General features: G+C 44.1%; 1 protein-coding gene across 1 annotated transcript in view; it reads left to right on the plus strand.

Moving 5' to 3' along the window:
- NUFIP1 (nuclear FMR1 interacting protein 1) overlaps positions 1-745 on the plus strand; it is a 47,888-nt gene extending 47,143 nt beyond the window's left edge. Inside the window, exon 10 of the mRNA XM_085882040.1 lies at positions 1-745. This exon is cut by the window's left edge and continues 778 nt beyond it. The gene's annotated coding sequence lies outside the window, so the exon portion shown is untranslated.
- Positions 746-14,431: the final 13,686 nt, after the last annotated feature.

Raw genomic sequence — 14,431 nt, forward strand, 5'->3', positions numbered from 1 at the left:
AAAATGAGACTCCTTTCGGTTTTGACTTTGTTCATCACAAGTGTAATTTAGGGGCCATCTATTATGTATGCACAATGAATCAGGGCTAATTTGAGAACGAGAAGATCAGACAAAATGGGGGAAAGAAGGGAAATGAGGCTTGGAGAAGAGAAACGTGGAGTGTGGGGATGGAAAAGCTCAATGTCTAATTCAAACATCATAATTTTATGGTCCTTAAATCCTAACTAACTTTTCTTCCTCTCTCTTTATTTTTTTATTTTAATATTATTCAGAGTCAAGGCTCATGGAAAAGCTATAACACAGAACAGATCAGGATGCAACAGAACACAAGGAACAGCAGAAAGAGAGGGGGGAAATGCCAACAGGGCTGAGGGAGAAAATAAATGGAGATGGATAAACAAGGGATGTGGGTAACGATGAGAGGTGGAGGAGAAGTCGAGGGGTGAAAAATATGGACACAGAAGCGAAATTTGTGGGTGGGGGATGATTTAACCGGTGTTGGGATGCTGGTGGACCGTATGCACCCTTGAAGTTTCTTACAACTTTTTGTCGGTCTCTTAATTTCTGTTGACATGACATGTTGTGATGAAATGGGCTACTCAGGCTTTTCCCACTTGTGTAAAGAACATGGAGCTCCACTCCATGAGTATTGTGTTCTTAAAATGTCTTTCAAATTCGTTGTTGTTGTGTTGCATATAAGTGATACTGTTAATAAAGCATTTTGCTGTTTTTTTTTTTTAGCGCATCAGACAAATCCTGTTGCATTTTATAGGGAAATGCCAATTTTTTTTATCCCTCCACAGTTGTCTGTGCATACATGTGTCGCCAATTTTTGTTACCACGATAACTTGTTAACCACTGAAGGGATTGTCACCAAACTTGGTGCAAGTAATATAATAGAAAGATGAACCGATTCAATTGTTGCGGTCAAAAGGTCGATGGGTCATGTTGGAATATTTTCTAGTTTTTCCTTTGGAGAGCACACGATAGAAACCTTCAATTGAAAAATCTTTAGCGTCACAATAACCTTGTGAAACGCAGAAGGGATTTCAACCAAACTAGACACAGGTAGCGACTGCAATACAACAACGAGCTCTTTCAGTTTTGGGTTCAATAGGTCAAAAGTTCAATCGATCATTACTCGCGTTGGAAGCAACTGATGTTTTCTCTTCTCTGTCTCTCTCCGTAGTTTCTCATGTGATCTTTAATTGAAATCAAACATAACAGTGGGTTGACATGTAATGCAGGTGGAGGCATATCCATTCACACATTCACATCAAATTATATTTTATCGTTTTTCCTTTGGAGAGCACACAGTAGAAACTGAAGGAGATAAGTGAATTTGCATTGAAATGTAAAAGGGTCATTGGTTATCCAACCAAATGTCCATGCACATAATCCTACTATAATTTGAGAAGTGTGTGTGTGTGTTTTGTTTAACTAGTATACACTCCTGAACTTCTGGATGGAATGAGTTAAAACTGGTGGTTTTACTCAGGGTCTGCCAGGGAAGGTTTGAGGTGGCAAAAATATTCATAATCCCAGGGGTTTCTTGTGAGGAGGGAGGGGGAGGACGTTAACTCTCTATCAGAAATGTTTGACATAGCGCCGATCCTCGTGGGAGTGGGTAGTACAAGTCGTATTAATATAGGCCAATTTGGAGGAAATGAGGGAATTGATTATCCTATCCGTAAGGATGGGTTCTTCTCATGTATTTTGTAATGCAAAGAGCTGATCGATGAAGACATGGAGTACAAAAGCACAAAATAAATTTATATTAACCACAATTTATTTGAGTTTTTTGAAATATCCATTATTTCCTCTAAAAATGACCAAATTAAATATGTTTGCTTTCTGGTTTAGAGGTTTGCTTTTTAGGGATTATTATGCTCGACCAGTGTCATGTACTGTATTTGTAAATGACCCGATGAAATAATGTTCATCATTCACATTGCCAGTTGTTTAGATGCTGTCAAATTAAATGTTGCATTGACCTGATCCTTTTAGAACGTATTACGTATCACAAGATTTTCTTTTTTTGTACACGGTCAAGGCTCGTGGAAGAGCTAAAACACAGAATGGATCGGCACACAACAAAAAAAAAGGAATAGCAGGGAGAGGATGTGAGGAGGAATGATAGGTAGGAGAGAATGGATACAAAAGCAAACTTTCAGGAAGGAAAAACTGTAAATTTGGAAGGAGGTCGGCTTCGGGGTAGGGAAGGGGTAAATGGGGGCGCAAAAGATCGTGGTTTTGGATGGGGGATAATCTGAGGTGGTGGTGAACAGCTGTCTTGAAGACTTTGGGGGAAGAATGAGATTGAAGAGAATGTGGAAGTTGGTTCCACAGGTGAGGGGAGGAGAAAAAGGGGAACAAATGGGGTGCGAGTGATGATTCTGGATTTTTGGAGTTTCACCAGAAGGGGGTTGATGGTGGACCGCCCTGCAGAAACATGGGGGGTGAGGTGGGGGGCAAATCACGGAAAAGAGCAGAGGATGCAAGACGAGAAAGTAGGCGGTCGCGGAAGAAGACAGAAAGACCACCAATCTGTCTGAGATGACAAAGTGATAGGCCCATCGACTCAGCTTCATCCTGGGAGATTCCAATAATCTTGAAAGCCTTGGGTTCCATGACATCAAGCTGAGCAAGGTGTGAGGCAGGGGTCCCACCCCAGAGGGGAGAAGTAGTCTAGTAGCCAGATGGCCTTCCCATGCACCCCCTGGAATATTTAATGCCACCTATTTTTTTTAAATGCACAAAGGTGTCAGAAACAAAATTTAAGATGTTCCCATTTCGAAATATTGTCCCATGGGGTTTTTATGGAGGCCATCTTGGATTTAGTTCCGTACCGGTGACACATTCATAATTTTTGAACTATACATCATAAAAACGTGTGTGACCCCACTTTTCGATGCAGTTTTCACACGATAAAACGTTTCGGAGCATCCTTTCTAGGATTGAACAATTTATTAACGACATAATCACGCGTTTTCTTTAAAAAAAAAAAATGAACAATTATGCACAATATAGGCATTTGTACGAAGGAAATAAATATATCAGTGCCTCGCACACTTGTGTTTGATGATGATTGATTTGGTGATTCATTCTCCAAACAGTAATCAACAAACATTGTGTGGGATGTGGGTGCAGCTTTGTTTCCGCAGAATATTGCCATGCTGTTGTTTTTGCAATATTTTCAATGTTTTCAAACGTACATCAAGTGAAACTGAAATGGATTCGTTCTTTCCAACATGCGAGCCCGGTCGTAGGTGCTTGGGTCGCAGCTCTCCGTAAAGTAAGTGTTTTTTCTCGGTTTATTGGAAGCATTTTATTCTCCAAACTGTATTATATATTTGTACAAGAGTTGTAGGTTTCATATACAAGAATTTTAGAATACTTCATTTGATATTTTTCTGACATTTTGAGAATTGGTTGCTATCTGAATTTAAATTTCGAGCTTCCATCTTGGATCTCTTGTTATGAAACTGATGCAATTATTACACATCTGGTGTTGATGGTCTGCTGTCATGTCCAACTTTGGCCTTTAGTAGTTCATTCACGGCCAGGCCCATGCCTACATTGAACGCTCCATGTATTCCCAAGCATGTTGTATGTTCTTGCTGGCGGAAACCAGCTTATCCCATATCAGCCATTCAATTCTTAGATATCTCATTAAATTTAGATAAAACGCACTTTGCTTTGTGACAACTAATCAATGTCATTTTGCTTACAGATTATTGGCGACAGAAAACCGTAAGAAATCATGAATAAGCAAAATAAGTCTATTGACACTTCTGTGCCAGCAAAGAGAGTCAAGCTCCCAGAGTGTGTATTGCATGTTAGTGGACTTTATCATGGAAACTTCATTTCGTTTAGAGATATCAAAGTTGAACCTGCTGAAAAACTTTCCTTCTCGCACCAGATTTGTGATAAGAGGCTCGCTCAACCGCCTGATTCACCTCATCGTATGGAAAATGTGTGTAACTTGATCCCAGAGACACTTGAAGGTGCTGATCTTGAATCTATTGGCTACCGCAGACAATGCTATCAGCTGTTCACTAAGAACCAAGATGGACTGAAGCAGCTGAACAGTCCAGAGTCAACGTCATCATCATCATCATCAAAAATACACTATTCACCTCGCAAAAAATCAGTGCCTGAGAGTATAGTGGGACTCTATTTCCTCCTGAGTGCATCTATTGTAATAAGATTGAGATAAAAACTGCTGGCAAGACTGAGCGGCCTATACACTTCACTCTGAATAGTGCATGGCAACCCAACAAATCACAAGCTGAGACGCTGGGGAAGACGAGCTTTGCTCGTAAAGTGATGGGGATTGATCTGTGCTCTGTGGAGGCGAAACATCATGCATCATGTCATCGGAGGTTCAAAAATGAACATCACAACTTTATCCGCACACAGGAGAAAGCAAAAGCCAGCATAACTGATACAGAGCAGGTCCATATCACTGCAGCTCACAATGAAGCATTTGGCTCAGCTCTTAAAGTTGTCCAAGAGAACATCATTCAGGAGAACAAAGCTCTACCACTATTCTCACTGAGATTGATCTATATTGATAAGCTGGGTGAGTGTGGCTATCCGAATGATGGGTATCGAAGTGAACGTCTGATGAAGCGACTGAAAAATCATGCAGACATCAATTCCCAAATTGTCTTCAGCAAGGTTGACCCTGGTGACAGAGGCTGTATGTCATTCTATCTAGTGTACAATGCGTGCATAACTGTAGCTGATGCAGTTGCATGTGCTTACATTTTGGCCAGTGTGGATAAGATGAAGGATATCGCTCTGTTACTTCGTGGTGTAATCCGAAGAGCATTTGGCAAAACTCAAGCTCGACCATGGCCTCCAACACCAGACGAACTGCACATCTCCTCTGTTGATCTCCGTCAAGAGCTTGTTACGTTCTTGACCTTTGTTATTGCAGGGAAACCTGGTTTCAAGTGACAAAACTCAGCGTCTTGTTTTATCCATCGGACAGGATCTATGCCGATCTGTAATGGAGTGGGAGTGGAAGCTCCCTAAACACATTCTTCTGTGTATGACTATCAGACACCTCTACAGAAGCAAGCAGCTCATAACCATTTTGAACAGGCTAGGTCACTGTGAGTCATACGACTATGGGAATCTACCTACACGTTCATTGGAGATGATTGTAACTGCGCTTTCAGAGGAAAAGGGAAGGTGGGGCCTCTGAAGAAGCTCCAGAAGTACCCCAGGTTCCAGAAGGTGTTCAAAGACCTTGGGTCAGACTGGAAGGTAAAAGGCAAGTTGTATGAGGATTTGGAAGAGTTCACCTGCCTGATGTATGGGAATACGCGCATTAAATGCATCAACGAAGTTCGTACTCTGATGCTGAGGAAGATGGTGGGTGAAGAGGAAACGTTTTCTTCAAAATCCAAAGTGGACTTTGCCCGCCTTCCCCCCTGTCAGGACTCCCTCTAGCCACACATTGACAGAGTTAATTACCGTGTCTGTCAATGGAAGAGGTCTCACATTCCAATATACGACTGCCCGCTCCCTCAGGATGGCCACGGCTGGAATAAGGATGATGGTCCCATCGACCCCCTGTGGTCCCGTGGACCCATTCTCCCTCCGTCCATGGTCGATATTCTTCAGAAGGAGGACATTGCTGATGAAAGTGATGAGGAAGATGGAGTAAATGACTATGAGGAACTTCTAGCGTATCATGATGATGATGAGTGATAATGAAGGAATTGTTTACCAAAATGACAAATTTTCTGGGACTTCTTGTACTTTTCAGTGATTATGTCGTTAATAAATTGTTCAATCCCAGAAATGATTCTCCGAAACGTTTTATCGTGTGAAAACTGCAGAGAAAAGTGGGGTCACACACGTTTTTATGATGTATAGTTCAAAAGTTATGAATTTGTCACCCGTATGGAACTAAATCCAAGATGGCCGCCATAAAAACCCCATGGGACAATATTTCGAAATGGGAACATCTTAAATTTTGTGCATTTAAAAAAATAGGTGGCATTAAATATTCCAGGGGGTGCATGGGAAGGCCATCTGGCTACTAGACTAAAGAGTACTCCATCAAGCTGCGGATGAAGGCAAGGAGATACACAAATAATCCAGTTAAGAAGCGACACGACAAAGGGTCATTCCTTTAACTCCGTACTGTCTTTCGCCCTTGCACCTATCGGCATTGCATTCAAATTGCTTATATTGGAGACGGCCACTTTGTTGTTTTTTTCTGATGCATTGCTGTGCTGTCAATCTCAGGTGTCACAGCTTGGAGTTTGAACTCTGTCACCACCAGGGAGTGAATTCAGATTAGATAAATTAAAGGCAAGTAGTGGTTACCCAATGAACTCACAATCCTTGCCCATGCAGTGTGACTTCTAACTTTCATTCTTGTTCTATTATTTTGCGTAAAATTTACTTTGTCCTTCGTATTGCAGAATGTCGAGAAAATCCTGTTCAGCCTCGACATTCATTTGGCAATGAGCCCAGGTGGCATCAGTGCTCATGTTGTGAAACCCTATTCTGCTGCTTTTGCTTATCCTTTGTACTCTTAGGTCTATCCTTGTCCTTTGGCTGCCTCTCATCTGTCTTTTAGTCGGTAAACACCACTCCTATTCAAAAGAAAGAACTTGTTTTTGTACCTATCATTGTCAGACCAGTAAGCTTACTTCAAATTGCAAGCAAAGTCAAATAATCCATCATTGCCATTGCACTCAACACTTTCATCTTTTCAAATAGCCCAATCTATAGCTATCACTTTGGAGTCTGTACCAGTTATTCAACTTTATATCCTGCTGCACCTCTTTCAGAAATGGGTGGAGACCTAAAATCTCAAAAAGAGGCTTGCCAAGCTCACTTTCTGTGGTATACAAGGTCACTTTAATTCCTGGCTTTCTGACTTCCTCTGCATAGTCAATGCATTGCTGTCGATGGAACCCTCTCTTCTCTTTCCCAATGGAGACTGGAGTGCCCCAAGCCAGTCTTTAGCCCAGTCTTTTCCTCATCTCCATAAAGGACCTCTGTGAGATTCTGGAAATCCTCTTCCTATTTGCAGATGACTCTACATTGTGCCTCCGTCACTTTCTGATGGTCTGATAAATGGAACATGTTACTTGTCTCACCTTGTCATACTGGAAGGATCGTCAAACAAACACAAATTATTTCCGTGGTCAATGGAAGAGGTTCAGTCTCGAACTTCTTGGGTGTAACATAAGGCATTACCTCTTCTTTGCTGACCGTATGCAAAGCTGTTCTCAAAAGCCAGCCGCAGACTTGGTATCTGGTGTCTTTCGTTTCAAGTCTCCTTCGAAAATCAGAACTGCTCGCAGCCTACAAGGCCTTTGTCCATAGCTCAATGGCTTTTCTCTCCTCTATGAGCTGGCGGCCCAACATCACATCTGCCTCTCCTGGTTTATATGGAATCTAAAGCTCTCAACATCATTGGTGTCTTCCACGATGAGGCCAAAGCACAGGACCTGTGTTTTTTTTTGTTTTTTTTTACCATTTTTAATTAATTAATTAGTCCATCTCTCTTCTTTGGTGTAACTACCCCTGTTTTCTCAGCTCCCAAACCCACCTCCATAATATGGACCATATTATGGTCCACATGTTCGTCCTGTAACCCCGTCCTTAAGCTTACCAATCCAGATTTTTGTTTTTGCACACCTTCACTCTTCTTCCTCCTCCGATTCATGGACCTGCCATTTGTAGATTGTTCAATCATTCTTCCCTTCAGGCCTTCAAGCAAGTGGTGCATAACCATCTTGTCACCCCCTACCCCATCCCATCCCTACTGTTGCTCTTTTCTAACCCCAAATCTTATTGTTATTATTATTAGGGTATCAAGTCTACAAGGCTGGGTACCCTATTGTTTTTCTGCTGTTTCTTTATTATTATTTTACTTATTCCGCCAGAGATTTTCGGGTTTTTTCGCTTTAAAATTCATTTTCTCGGCAACCATAAGTCCGATCTTTCACCATAGTATGTATCTTCTTTTTTTTAGTAGCATACATAATTGATAATTATGATGTCATAGGTCACGTAGTTTGAGCGCCATCTTTGAAAAACCGAAAAACTTTGGACCTCTGTATCTCCGAAACCACACAATGGAAAAGATTGAAACTTGGCACATGGCAAGAACTCCCCATGGGGGAAGATGTGATTTTTTTCGTGATGTGATCGGTGAAGTGGTATCCCTGTGAAAATTCAACAGTGAGAATGCTGCATCGTAAAAATTTGAAATTTCTTGAGCATCATTTACGCAACAACTCACCATAGAAAAAAAAATATTTTGATGTCATCGGTCACGTGGTTCGGCAGCCATATTGTTTTGAAAATAAAAAATAAAAAAAAATCTTCTCCAGAACAACTGGACAGATTGAAGCGAATCTGTACACACACGTTCCCCAAGACATGCTTGTACAAGTTTCTTCATTTCTAATTGATAGGTCACATGATTTGGTGGCCATATTGAATTTACTCGAAAACCTGCAAAAATCTTCTCCAGAACGGCTGGCCAGATCAAGGGGAAACTTCACACATACATTCTCCAAGACTAGTGGATATAAGTTTGTTCATGCGTAACTGAAAGGTCAGATGGTTTGGCTGCCATATTGGATTGAAAAAAAAATTAAATAATGTTCTCTCTGGAACCGCTTCATCAGTTAATGTCAAACTTCACAGTTATGAATAGTAAACATGGGGAATGTATGTTTTAAATTTCAACCTGATCTGCAAAATTGGATGGCAGGCAGAATTATTTAATTATTTGAATCTGAGAACTTTTACATTTTTTTTTAATTTTGCATAAGGCTCACTTGTCTGCGCCTGTATGCGTTTGAGGGTACAGTAGTGGCAATTCAATTGACACCGATGATTGCCCCATGAAAAATGGTCAACTGTGTACATAATAAATGGATGGAACATGGCCTGTTCCTCGGTCCATAACTTGTGAATCCCACGTCGAAGAGAAACGTGTGGGGCCTCGTTAGACTCTGGGGAATCCTGCTTTACGCTCTGTGCCGATGGTGTCCACATTTATTACTTTGTGTTCGGCTAGTTAAAACACCAATTCAATTGATACCGAATATGTATTCAGGAAAAAGGGCGAACTGTTTACGTAATACATAGATTGAATGTGCCGTGTTACTGGGTCCATAACTCATCAATCCCACGTTGTGGAGAGACATATGGTGGGGGGCGGGGAGGGGCTTGGTATTGCTCGGTGAAGTTCTGGTTTACCCTGTGGACACATGTTGACATTTCCAACACATTTATTACTTCATGTTCAGCTAATTTAAACGCCAATTCAATTCATAGGAACAATATCCCCAGGAAAAAGGGCCAACTGCATACGTAAAAAATAGATTGAACACTTCATGTTAATCGGTCCGTAACTCATCAGTCCCGTGTTGTATCAAAGCTGGACGTCTTGGTACCTGGTCATCACTGCCAGCAGTTATAAAGTGGCAGTTCTAGTTTTTATTATTAATATTGTTATTATTCTTCAATGGCCACCATTATCCCACCTTTCTTGTGAGATCAGCTGGGGGAGGCTTGGCTTGAGTCTTCATGAAATGGCTGGCCAGGCCTTGACGTTTGATTAGTTAGGGCAGGAATTTGACCATGTTGCCAACGATAGCTCGACTACCCTTTGCGAGGGACACCATGGGATCTCTAATGTCCATCCGAGGGATGGCACACACATTGATTAATCACCCTGCCTGTGAAAAACTGCAGTGACAGTTTATAGTTGGGCCGGGGATGGAACCCAGGCTTGACAGTTTAGAGGAGAGTGTGAGTACCTCTCGGCCATCCTGTTTTTTACCCCACAAATATCCCCATCTCATCCAATCATATTACTTGTTTGTTATCTTGCCAAAACGAAGTTTTTGAAAGATATGTTAATCAGCTTGTATTTTTTTTTTGTTGTTGTTTTTTTTTGTTTGTTTGTTTGTTTTTCTGTAATCACGTATAAAAAATTCTGCAGAGCACAGTTATCATTGGAAATTTTTGTAACTTCGCATATCAGAGGCCTATAGCAGTCCCTTTCAGCGCATAAAATTTTGAAGGTCAAGGTCAAAGGTCAAGGTCACTGTCGCAAATCAGGGGAGTCGACGAAACCCTTATTTTTTGAGTAATTTTGATCGGATCGTCTTCAAACTTCATGGGAATATAGTTCATGGTCTGGCGCTCAGCTGATTAATTTTTGGTGGCGATTGGCCTTGACCTTCATGGTTAGCGCCTAAAGTCAAACATATTTGACCTCAAGGTCAAATTTTCAAGTTTTAGGAACCATATCGTGGAGTACCTCAAATTGAACACCTCGATGAGTGCTTTCTCGATATGTCAAGCTTGAGACATTATGACGTCATTTGGTGACGTTATGAGGCAAATGCATATTTTTCATGGTTACTCTGTAGAACGATTCTCATCGGAATCTCTCGTAGGCAGATATTCCTCAAGGAGTCGCTCCTGGTGGATAGCAGCTCTGTTCAACTCAGTGTGACCTTAAATAAGTCACACGTGGTCACCTTTTGGCAAGATACGGGTCACCCTGCGGGTGACATTGGTTTATTTTATTTCCTGTTTGTTCATTCCCTTGCTTGTCCAAATGTGGCTCCACCACTGCCCCATTATCACTGCACTCCCTCCCCCCTTCCATGGGACGACATCTTGTGACTGCCCTTCCCCCCAAAATGTTATTTTCCTTCATGCAATTTGTTCACTGGGTTATTGATGCTTTCATGACCATTTTCCTGAAATATTCTGTGTTGAAATGGTTTTATGAGCATTGTAAAAAGATTTTTCATCACGGTGAGAATCCACTGAATGTGGTAGGTGAAGGAAAATCAAACGACTCCCAGGTCTTCAACATCCGATGAGGTGAGAAATTGCTTCCATTCTCTGTTCAGTGTAATTAATTTACCTGATTCATGATTGTAAAAGGAAAAATGTGCACCTTTTCAACGAAATATACTTCAAAACCTCTTACGAGGGAGGAAGCATGGAACGAGACCTATTATTTCAAATTGGATGAAGAGTCAAAACCCCAACATCCCTATTCATTTATTCATACCCATAAAATGATGTTGCACAGGTGAAACGGGAAAGTATGCATGCATGGTCTTCAGAAGAGAGCACAATCAGAGGGGGGTGGAAGAGATGATGGAGATAAGATCACTCTAAGTTGCCACATTCCAGATAGACAAGGGAAATGATTCCACAGGTGAGACAAGGGCGATAAAGGCAGTTAGGCAGGGACCAAGGCGAAAGTTTTCGTTCTCGCCTACGTCCTCCATAGTCACCTTCACCATGGCAGCACTCACTATAAAGTGGTAGTTTCAACAGTTGGAGATTTGCTTTAAAATGTTGCTGTTTAGGGGTTGGTTGGTGGGAGGGGGGGGGTTGGGTGGGGGGATTGATTGGTTGGCTGGGGGTGGGTGGGGGATTGGTTGGGTGGGGGATTGATTGGTTGGGGGTGTGGGAGGGGGATTGATTGGTTGGTTGAGGTGGGAGGGGGGATTGGTTGGTTGGCTGGGGGTGGCAGGAGGGGGATTGGTTGGTTGGGAGGGGGGATTGATTGGTTGGTTGGTTGGGGGTGGGAGGAGGGGATTGGTTGATTGGGGGTGGGGGATTGATTGGTTGGTTGTGGGAGGGGGATTGATTGGTTGGTTGTGGGAGGGGGATTGATTGGTTAGCTGGGGGTGGGTGGGGGGCAGATTGGTTGGTTGGGGGTGGGGGGATTGATTGGTTGGGGGTGGTGGGGTGGATTGGTTGGTTGGGGGTGGGGGATTGATTGGGTGGGGGATTGGTTGGTTGGAGGTGGGGGGATTGATTGGTTGGTTGGGGGTGGGGGATTGATTGGTTGGGGGGCAGATTGGTTGGGGGTGGTGGGGTGGATTGATGGGTTGGTTGGTTGGGGGTGGGGGTTGGTTGGGGGTGGGGGATTGATTGGTTGGCTGGGGGTGGGGGATTGATTGGTTGGCTGGGGGTGGGGGATTGATTGGTTGGCTGGGGGTGGGGGATTGATTGGTTGGCTGGGGGTGGGGGATTGATTGGTTGGCTGGGGGTGGGGGGGGGATTGATTGGTTGGCTGGGGGTGGGAGGGGGATTGATTGGTTGGCTGTGGGTGGGTGGGGAGATTGGTTGGTTGGGGGTGGGAGGAGGGATTGATTGGTTGGTTGAGGGTGGGAGGGGGATTGATTAGTTGGTTGGGGGTGGGAGGGGGATTGATTGGTTGGTTGGGGGTGGGAGGGGGATTGGTTGGTTGGGGGTGGGAGGGGGATTGGTTGGGGGTGGGTGGGGGATTGGTTGGTTGGTTTGGGGTGGGTGGGGGGATTGGTTGGTTGGTTTGGGGTGGTTGGGGGATTGGTTGGTTGGGGGTGGGTGGAGGGATTGGTTGGGGGTGGGTGGGGGGGATTGGTTGGGTGGGGGGATTGATTGGTTGGGGGTGTGGGTGGAGGGATTGATTGGTGGGTGGATTGGTTGGGGGTGGGTGGGGGATTGGTTGGTTTGGGGTGGGTGGGGGGATTGGTTGGTTCGGGGTGGGTGGGGAGATTGGTTGGTTGGGGGTGGGAGGGGGATTGGTTGGTTGGTTGGGGGTGGGTGGAGGGATTGGTTGGTTGGGGGTGGGTGGGGGATTGGTTGGTTGGTTTGGGGGGATTGGTTGGGTGGGTGGAGGGATTGGTTGGTTGGGGGTGGGTGGGGGATTGATTGGTTGGGGGTGTGGGTGGAGGGATTGATTGGTGGGTGGATTGGTTGGGGGTGGGTGGGGGATTGGTTGGTTCGGGGTGGGTGGGGAGATTGGTTGGTTCGGGGTGGGTGGGGAGATTGGTTGGTTGGCGGTGGGTGGGGGATTGATTGGTTGGTTTGGGGTGGTTGGGGGATTGATTGGTTGGGGGTGGGTGGGGGGATTGGTTGGTTGGGGGTGGGTGGGGAGATTGGTTGGTTTGGGGTGGTTGGGGGGATTGGTTGGTTGGTTTGGGGTGGTTGGGGGATTGATTGGTTGGGGGTGGGTGGGGGGATTGATTGGGTGGGGGACTGATTGGTTGGGGGTGGGTGGGGGTACTGATTGGTTGGGGGTGGGTGGGGGACTGATTGGTTGGGGGTGGGTGGGGGGACTGATTGGTTAGGGGTAGGTGGGGGAGACTGATTGGTTGGTTGGGGGTGGGTGGGGGACTGATTGGTTGGTTGGGGGTGGGTGGGGGACTGATTGGTTGGTTGGGGGTGGGTGGGGGACTGATTGGTTGGTTGGGGGTGGGTGGGGGACTGATTGGTTGGGGGTGGGTGGGGGGATTGATTGGTTGGTTGGGGGTGGGTGGTGGGGATTGATTGGTTGGTTGGGGGTGGGTGGTGGGGATTGATTGGTTGGTTGGGGGTGGCTGCTGACGAATAACACTCAAAATGGACACGACGACGTTTTGGAAGAGAACAAAGCCAGAACGGATGATAACATTCAAGTAAAGTTTCTCGTGAAAAAGCAAAACATTAGAAACATTTATATGTTAAACATGACGTGAAGGACGAATCACAATAATAACTGTTAGGGTACTCGACAGAGTGCATACCTCCGCCATGTAATGACTGATCCATGAGAACACATTGTGCCCAATTCATGTTTGAAACATCATGTTAAACAGGACTGTATCGTTTTTGGCCCGATCTCTCAATGGTGAAGAATCACATAAAAAATTTTCGTCGTCGGATCCTGATTCCAATCTTCACCAAAATCGAACCAGTTCGTCCTTGTCACACACTGAACATGTCCATCAAGTTTCATCCGAATCCGTCCAGAACTTTTTGAGATATCAGGCACAAAAACACACAAACAAGCAGAAAGGGATGAAAACGTGACGTCCTTCATCTTCAGGGGTGGAGATAATGAAAAACCCGAACATGATTCCCTGTGGGTGACGTGTACAGTGTGGATACATATACTGTGATTGACGTGTACAGTGTGGATACATACACTGTGAGTGACGTGTACAGTGTGGATACATATACTGTGATTGACGTGTACAGTGTGGATACATATACTGTGATTGACGTGTACAGTGTGGATACATATACTGTGATTGACGTGTACAGTGTGGATACATATACTGTGATTGACGTGTACAGTGTGGATACATTCCCTGTGAGTGCTGTGTACAGTGTGTATACATATACTGTGAGTGACGTGTACAGTGTGTATACATATACTGTGAGTGACATGTACAGTGTGTATACATATAGTGTGAGTGCCGTGTACAGTGTGTATACATATACTGATTAGTGATGTGTACAGTGTGTATACATATACTGTGGGTGACATTACAGTGTGTATACATATAGTGTGAGTGACGTGTACAGTGTGTATACATATACTGTGAGTGGTGTGTACAGTGTGTATACATATACTGTGAGTGATGTGTACAGTGTG

The sequence above is a fragment of the Eptatretus burgeri genome, chromosome 5 (genome assembly GCF_056783735.1).
Source record: "Eptatretus burgeri isolate ZD-2024b chromosome 5, Ebu_testis_v1, whole genome shotgun sequence".
In the NCBI taxonomy this organism is placed as follows: Eukaryota; Metazoa; Chordata; class Myxini; order Myxiniformes; family Myxinidae; genus Eptatretus; species Eptatretus burgeri.